This window comes from Odontesthes bonariensis, chromosome 24 (genome assembly GCF_027942865.1).
Source record: "Odontesthes bonariensis isolate fOdoBon6 chromosome 24, fOdoBon6.hap1, whole genome shotgun sequence".
In the NCBI taxonomy this organism is placed as follows: domain Eukaryota; kingdom Metazoa; phylum Chordata; class Actinopteri; order Atheriniformes; family Atherinopsidae; genus Odontesthes; species Odontesthes bonariensis.
In genome coordinates, this window is record NC_134529.1 from 20483440 (window position 1) to 20492629 (window position 9190).

The window sequence follows — 9190 nt, forward strand, 5'->3', positions numbered from 1 at the left end:
CCGCCATCGTTTGTTTGAAAAATTTGATGCAGACAGGTGTATTTAACCCTACCTCCGACGCATGGCTTGTGCCTACGTCATTGTACACGCCCAGCATTTTATGTGTTTCGTGTGACGCTCTGCCACTAGGCTACTCCCCCTGAACTCGGCTTCAGGCGACACGGGTCACCAACACGCCAAGCGTTCACATTGCTCGACGCGGGTCGAAGGTGCAATTTGGACCCGCTAAGATAGCGGGTCGCAGTGTGAAAGGGGCTAGTGTCTCTCCAACGTGTCCTGGGTCTTCCCCGGGGCCTCCTCCCAGTGGGACGGGCCCGGAACACCTTACCACGGAGGTGTCCAGGAGACATCCTAACCAGATGCCTGAGCCACCTCATCTGACTCCTCTCGATGCGGAGGAGCAGCGGTTCTACTCCGAGCCCCTCCCGGATGACCAAGCTTCTCACCCTATCTCTAATGGTGCGTTCAGACCGGACGCAGTCGCGTTACTCGCGTGAGTTTTGCCGCGGGTGTAGTTGAATAAACAACGAATTTTCGCTCAAGGGGCTATTTGGCCCCATTCCCTCCATTTCATTCTCTCATCAACTATGGCTGATATAAGTACCATCGCGTCCTTGTACCTGCTGTGGCAGTCCGAGATTCGTCGGAAACGCACACGCCGTCATGTCTGGGTCAGTGACATCATCCGGAGGTGCACTCAGCTCGGAGAATTTCACCGCCTTCTCCAGGAGTTGCGTCTGGATGACGGCCGCTTCCAGCGGTATTTCAGGCTCACCAGGACCCAGTTTGATGACCTGGGTCCTGGTGAGCCTGGTGCCGTGATCTCTCGGAAGGACACCAACTACAGGCGCTCCATTTCAGCTGCGGAGCGCCTGTCCATCTGTCTCATGTGAGTGGCAGATAAATCAATTAAAAAGATCCCGGGACGCATGACGTCACTGTCGTCCAGAATCTCAACGCTGATAGCCTGTCGTGACGCGAATATTTCGCCAAAGTTTTCTGAACTTGCGCGAATTCGCGTCTTGTCATTCGCGTGGCGGTATTTGCGTCATTCGCGCGGCGTCAAAACCGTCATTCGCGCCACCGGCTTGAATTCGCGTCTTTGCTTTGACTTTGTATGTAATCACGTCGCACGAAAAATTTGCGCCACGTCCGGTCTGAACGCATCATTAGGGAGAGCCTAGACACCATGCGGAGGAAACTCCGCGTGACATTTTTGTCACATGAATTAATAAGTAAACACACTAACAGGTACACTAATGTACATTGAAACTTTAATGTATTTATAAACCTGGGAAATATCTTCTCACGAGTTGAGTTCTCACAAGTCAACATTTGGTATGAGCATCTTCAGCACAGCCCGAACCCTCTTAGACGAGCTTTCTTGTCATTTCTTTAAATAGTTTTCAGGAATAGTTCTCCAGGCTTCTTGAAGGACATTCCAAAGCTTTTTTTTTGGATGTTGGCTGCCTTTTGTTCCGTTCTCTGTCAAGATGATACCACACTGCTTCAATAATGTTGATGCTCTGGGGAGGATTCATCCCTCCATAAGACCTGTTACTACTGACTTTGTGTCATTTCTCATACCTCAGCCTTTTCTCCCCGTTTTCCCTCCTTAAGAATGGCTTCTTGACAGCCACCCTTCCATGGAGACCATTTCTGATGAGGCTTCAGTGAACAGTTCAGATGCATCTCTAATGTCCTGTGTCGGGTCTTTGCTGGATTTCTTTCACTTTTTCTTCAGGGCATCACTTTCAGATACTATTCATCTGCTATAGATAGCTTTCTCAGGCCTGTCACATAATTTGCAAAATTATCTGTTATGTGTGGACACAAGATTCAGCACTTGTTAGGTTCCTTTTTATGCTTGAGTGATTCACAGGTCAGTGCTGAGTGGCTTAACAAACGATGAGACACATTCTTCTGCAAGTTGTCAAGTAAAATAATTATAATGTCAAAAGAAAATCTTTGAAAGATCTTCAGAAAACTGAGAGACCACTTTAAAAATATTCCTCGTATATATATGGCTCCTCTGAGGTTAAATGTAAAGAAATTAGGGGTGGATCTACCCAGGCTCCGCCCTCGCAGTGACGCAACACCTTCGGCTCTGCTACACTTACTCAGGCCAACTGCTCATTCAGGTGGATTCGAGTTCCCGAAAAAATGGGAACTCCACCCACTTTGTCGGGAAGCAATCAACTTTGAGCAGCGCCAACCAAGGCGGGTTCAAGGTAGTGACGTGGTTGAACTGCCACTCAACCCATGGATTGTACACGGAAGCGCTTCATTCAATATCAACATGGAGCAGCATCAAGCTTTTGACACTGCTGTAGATGCTGTAATGAAAGTGTTCGACGGGAGATTCTTGTTTAAAATCGAGCAAAGAACAGCCCTTGAATCGTTTCTTGACAGGAAAGACGTTTTCGCCTGGCTTGCTCCCTACTGGCTTTGGTAAGAGTTTAATCTACCAGTTAGCCCCGCTGGTAGCTAAATCATACGTCAGAAGAAAGAGTGGTGTGATTGGCTTAAGCTTAGGCACAGCCTTTTCTGCCCACAACCAGTAGCAACCCGAGGGAGGCGGGTTGACCAGGCCATTTCGAATCGTATTCGTTATGGTCTTGGTCAGACCAGAATCTCGAAGAGATTTGAAAGTCTATGTTAATCAGGCTAGGGTGGATCTAGAGTTGTACACAGTACTGTATATGACAGCTATCCGATTGTTTAATTGCTTATATTTTCTTGCAGTGTCATTGGCACCTTGGATCCTGCAGTTGATATGGTGACATAATTGTTACAAGGCTTTTTCTATTATCACCTCAGCAAATGTGCAATTAAAGTGGAAGTGTAATATCTGCGCATCTGTGGGAGAGCGTGTATGTGTTTCAAAGTGAGTCACACATGGTTTTCTCATATCTGTTTAACAGCCTTTTGCTGTGTAACCCTGACCAGTGTCTAACCATCTGTCTTGCTCTCTGAATGCTTGTAATAACCAGCTACCCCTCCACCCCCACCCTCACCGCGCTCAACCACCTGGGACACTCTGCCCTAGCATCACACAAGCAGAAGAAGACATCTGACGACAGAAACGCACTCTCAAAATCTCTTTTTTTTTAAATGATTTTTGCTTGACAACTGCTGTCCTGAAAGGGTGAAAAAAACTGAATAATAACATCAGCATTCACACAAGCGTAGAATTATTTTGACACGTGAAGCTGCAATGAGACATACAATAGCAGATAGTACACGAGGTCACACACGCTAGAGTGCTCAGAGGCAGTTTATTACATTTCTCTCACACCTTCCCACCTGCGTGCTGGACACTTGCCTCAGTGGATGACTTACACACACAAAAACACACACACATATGCTTTCTATACAGCACTGGAGACAAAGCCAGGCATTCACAGTTCAGTTGTCAAACTGATACAGCTTGGAGAAGATGCGGCTGTAGAGAATTTCTGCAAAGAGATAAACGCGCACACACCCACATATATATATACTGTGAATATATATTCTGTAGCTGATTTGTGAAGTTCAAGGTTCCGGTGTTCCAGTGTGTTTCTGCCGAAGCAGGAGTGTTAGATGATAGGTTTATTAAAGCCTGTAATCATTTTGACATCTGATGATAATTTGGTTTAGTCGTGAAAATCTATTTTTGTTTTAGTCAAACTGTAATCAAATTAATTTAGGTAAATAAAAGATTTTTTTAAGATACATTTTCAAATTTGACTGATCGTTGAGCCATTTTGGGCCCATCTCTTCTGGCATATTGTTGCTACGGTTACAGGGGTCATCATCTATTTGGAGGTCAGCAGAAACGCCACCATGTATTTCTTCACACGGAATATCCTTTGGTCCCTCCTCTGCAACAATGCGAAGGGTGGCTCCCTCTCAGTAAATCTATTGATCATCTCCAAAATCTGAGTTCCACTGTACACTCCAAAGTCATTTCTTACTCATCATTAGCATCACCACACCTCTGTGCTCTCGGCACTGCAGAGTTGCAATTATTTGTTTAATATATTCACTTTATATGATAGAGTTGAGGTCCAGCTTGAGAAGGCTAAAGTCAGCCCAGAGTCACGTCAAAATCTGCAAATAATTGAGTTTTACAATGAAGAAGAAGAAGTAGAGGAAACTCCAGCTTCCTCTCACCAAGAGGATAAAGGTCTTGAGCCATCTCTCATTCTTAATATTTGTATCTAAACAACCAGGTCTGTTCTTGTAATCTTTTAAAGTGCTTTTGAGCAATACTTCTCCAGGATTTCTGTCACTTTTTGATTTCAGTCCAGCACTTGAACCAAACTTGTCTCAAAGGAATGTGTGTACATTTGTTTTACAACCTATTACAAAAACATGTCATTTGTTCACATTTCTTTGGGTGAATTCCATGAAAATAAAGACAAACACAATTTGACAGACATAAAGCAGAATTTGAACACCATTAAGATGATTCCCACTGAACGTTTGGGCAAGAACTTAGCATATTTACACATTGTTTGGCATACATTAGCATGTTGCGCAGCATGTCCTTAGCTGGAGAAGTGGGGGGAAAAAGACAAAGGGACAGAGCTAGGCTGACAATCAGGGAGGTAGCTCGGGACTTTTACACAGTGCTGCAATAAACTGAAAAAAACATTTGGAACACAACATTCCCATTCCCAGTACTTAATCCCAGTGGCTGATAACTTTATGAATGTCATCCTGCTGTATGTATGCTTTTGTCTCAGCTTTTTTGCTGCCACTTCTTCATTAATACTCAGTCCCTTGTAGATTAATTCACTGAAAAAAAAAATCTGTTTTCTCAACGAACGCTTATTTTCTTATCATGGTCAGAATGGATTTTTTTTTCAAATTTGTCCGTTTTCACTGACAAAATGACCGCAGATTCAGGCCACAGTATCTTTTAAAGTGTGCCGACTGCAATCTTTTTGCACCGAGGACAAAAATAAAAGAGAGAAAAAAGAAAAAAACTGAAACTGAAAACTAATTTTCTCATGGTAGCAACAACTCCTGGGCGACTCACATACACTTCAGCAAGAGCCCAAGACGTGTGAACAGCATCAGAGCCTGTTAGTATATGTCACATAAATCTACAGATAAACAGTATCTTAACCCAACCAAATAAAACAGCAGTCTATTAAAAAAAAAGCTTGGAGATGTGTTGCTTAGCAACCCTCTAAATAGAGTATGGGTTCCTTTGCAACTGTTTAATAGCTTGGTGTTGAATTGCGTCGTCTGAGCACAACCAGGGATACTTTACATACTGTGCTGCATGTGTGTGCATGTGACTGTGATTATGACCTCAGCTGTGTTAGCACCTTTACATACTTATGTGTGTATATCAGTGTGTGTGTGTGTGTGTGTCTAAAGTGAGGCGAAAACTAGTATGAATAGTAATAATAGACTTTATGAATCTTTGCCAAACAAATTTGATGACAAAATTGAGATTCTGGATCAGTGATCAAAGTCGGACGAATTATTATGGGTTTTGTGTCTTGGTTTCATTGACATTACACATCTGATGATCTAATATTACATATCTGCGAGTGGCAAACGTATGCAATTTCCTGAGGTTGAGAAACCCTTCAGGCATTCTCAGATCTTCAGCTGGCCAACCACTGTGTGAAGTGTGCCAAAGATTTTTTAAATTAGTGAACTTTAAAAAAAAAAGAAAAATGGGGGACACAGACAGCCCAGAGTTCTGTCATTAGAGATCGGGGTTTCGAGTGATCTTCAACCACCCGCCAATCAATTCAAGTGAAGCGTGCTTAGCTATGTGAGCGAGTAAACCACAGTGGCAGAAAAAACATGCAGGCAAAACTGGAAAATATGTCATCCACTCTTGGATTTCCTCAACAAAATGACAAATTTGTTTTTTAATTTGACTCATCCTATTTTATTCCAGCTAAAATAGCAGCTGTTCTGGTGCTAAAAGACTTGTATTTAACAGAAAACGTGGTGGATAGTGATTTAAAAATGGTTTAGTTCACTTCATAGAGTGAATTCTTGGATACTTTTCCAATAACAGGTGCACAGTCTGAAGCTGATTGGTGCCGCCTTCATTGTTAACCTCCGTGCAATTCTGCATGTGCTTGTGTGTTATGTTAACAGGCTCATTTCCGCAGGCTTCACTGTTTGTGTCGGTTCAAAACTCCCATGGAAATCCAACCTCTGCTTCCTTTCTGCGCACCCCACAGTCAAAATACACTTGTTTAGGCTTCGTAGGGATTACACAGGGGCTAGCTGGGGCCCGAGGAGTATTAGTGGATGGGTCAGAATGGAAAACTTTTTGAAAAGGCCCTTACGAGGCGTATTTCAGGTAAATCAGAGTAAAGTGTGAGGATGGATCTTGCAGGTTTGGAATACAAACGTTTCTGGGTTTTTTTCCAATTTCTTTTTTAGAAGATGTTTGAAATTTAAAGCCAGAACCAAAACCAAACCAAAAAAGAAGGAATTAAATTAACTTAATAAGGAAATTAGAAATATAACAGGAACACGGCGCTTAAGTGGGTCTGAGCCATGTGCTGTGGGGTTAATTAGGCATATCAGACACTAATCCCTCTCCAGGGTCATCTGTTGGGGTCAGGCCTGAAAGGAGAAAGGTCACAGCAACATCCGGCTCAAAGCCTTAATGATGGATTCATACTGTAGGCCTGTGTTTGGGGGATGCATTTTGGTATACTTGAGTGGATGGTTTTCCTTTTATTTCAAACTGTATTAAGTCTAATTATAAATGAAACAAGTCAAGCAATGCTGTTAAAACACATATAGCAGCTATATGTTGTTTGCTGTCAGGCTCCAGTGTGTTGTGTTTATTTACCAATTGGTAGCAGATGGAACGGATGATTAGCCTCTGATCATTATTATTGATTAGTTGTTACAGTGAAAAAGCTTTACAGTATTCAGTTCAGCAGGCATGCAAACACACTAAAGGGGAAACTGTAGCCCACAGGGGACAAGCCACTTTTTGTGGATACAACAGTGTGTGTGACTGCTGAGCAAGGACAGGGATTAACACGAAACCCATGCGTGTTACACACACACACACACACACCCACACACACACACACACACACACACACACACACACACACACATAATACATGACTGCATTTACTTAGCAACAGCAAACGCATTCAATTTTTCAGTCATCGTGTGCAGTAAATTGTGAGACTGTGAGAGAGCTTGTTTTTCAGCAGTGCATTAGAAATGCTAAGACCTGTCATAAAATGTTTGTTTGTTTTTCTTCACTCTTTGTCAAGGGTAATGTAACCCAGGTAGTGTAACCCCTATCCACTTACACAAAAGAAAAAGATTGCTTAACTCATGTTTTAGCTAAGCTAGTGGAGCAGAAGACTGTAGAGATATGAAAGCATGCAGAATATCTGCAGGTCGCTGGTTATGAGCCAGCTTGAGGGAGGTAGCAGTTATGATTTTAACAGATTTGGTGGTTTGATCCCTTGCTCATCTTGGCTTCATGTCAGTAGGTTTCCATTTGTGTGAAATAACGGGGGTCTTATAAAGAGCTCTGCAAAACTCAGCATAAACAGTGTTGGGTAACATTTGTTGGAAGTGACAGGATGTTGGAAAACTGCTGTTAGAAAATAACTAGTTATGTCTCTCTGCAACTAGTTCTCCCTCCAAAATCGTCACATACTGCTGCTCGGTCAGGAGCTTGTTGCTTTGTTTTTGAGAGGGTAACCCCCAAAGCTTCACTTTTGGTCAAACAGAGTTGTCTGAGCTGATAACATAAAACTTCTCGGATGTATTGCCATGGAAACCTGGGATATGTTGGCAAAGTTTTTGCATTTCAACACCTGACCGCAATGTTTTCCTCACGTTAACCTTTTAATCTCGGTTTAGGTTAACTGGCTACATGTCGGTGTAACGTTTGACACACTTGCCAGTGTACTACACCTGTTACTGGAGGATTCCTCTGGCACAATAGTGAACTCAAGACCTCCCAGATTTACAGGATGTACAGGATGTGAACATTAAAAGGAAACAATAAAAAAGGTTAGTATTGACATTTATGCACTTGGAAGACACTTTTATCCAAAGCGACTTAAACCTATATCCCAGGCAGGCAGGTAGCGTAAGATGGTCTTGCCTAAGGACCCCTACTGGACCTTACTCCTGCAGGGGGAAGGTCAGGATTTGAACTTCTGACCCCCACATGAAGGGCAGCAACCTTACCAGTCATTAATATATGTTGTGAAGCCAATTGATGCTTTGGATCTTATCAACACTTTTAAATATATTAAATATTGCAGTTTCACAGACTTTCTTTACAAAGTATGTCTAAATACACAATCCTTCTATCATAGCATTGCAAGTTAAGTAGTTAGGCATGGATGGGGGTTGAACCCATGATCTTTGGTTTACGAGACCAATGCCTTACCACTTGGCCACCATGCCACCATGTGTTAGCAGTTGATGTGAAGATCATGGCAGAAAAACTGACATTTGTAGAATTATAGATGATATTTGAAACACCTTTTTCAAAGACTTTGGATATCCGGACACATTGGCTCCTTCGCTACAGCTCACAGTCACCTAAATATTTTGCATCTTACATTATTAATGTCTGAGGAAGTGCACAACTGATGCTCCAAATGTGAGGTAGTCATCATAAACATGCAAATGTTTAACAAAGACAAGAATATTTTCACCCTTGTGCGGCCAGTGTTTCTTGTTGATAAGCCCCCTCCGTGACATTTTTCTATGATCGTTTACTGTTTGTGCAGCTTTTGCATCACTTAGAGCTGCAGAAGGATAACTGTCCATCTGCAGCTGTAGATCAGTTCCCTATGTGACGAACACTGACGTGATAGACTCTTGATTAACTGCGATGAGTGTGGAATGAGAACGTACTTTACTAAGTTAGCTACTGAGAGCAGTAACTTGTTAAGAGCACATTTGCATGACCAAATATGAGTATTCCTTTGCAGTTCCTTGTGTGGTTTGTTCAGGATTTGAGAATACATCTACTTTTTAATGTAATGACTCCATTTCCATATTCCAAAACTACAAACACCTCCATTGCAAAGCTTTATATATGATTATCTTTGCAAATACATATGAAACCAAATGCATGTGGGATAATACATATACCCAAACAAGTTGTATGTACCTAATTGATTGATAATCTTATGGAGAGATGGCGACTAAAGACGTTAACAGTACC

General features: G+C 42.4%; 1 non-coding gene across 1 annotated transcript; it reads right to left on the reverse strand.

The window, feature by feature from the left end:
* Positions 1-8349: 8349 nt before the first annotated feature.
* Positions 8350-8421, reverse strand: trnat-cgu (transfer RNA threonine (anticodon CGU)). Its single transcript has one exon. It is a non-coding gene; the product is annotated as a tRNA-Thr (tRNA).
* Positions 8422-9190: the final 769 nt, after the last annotated feature.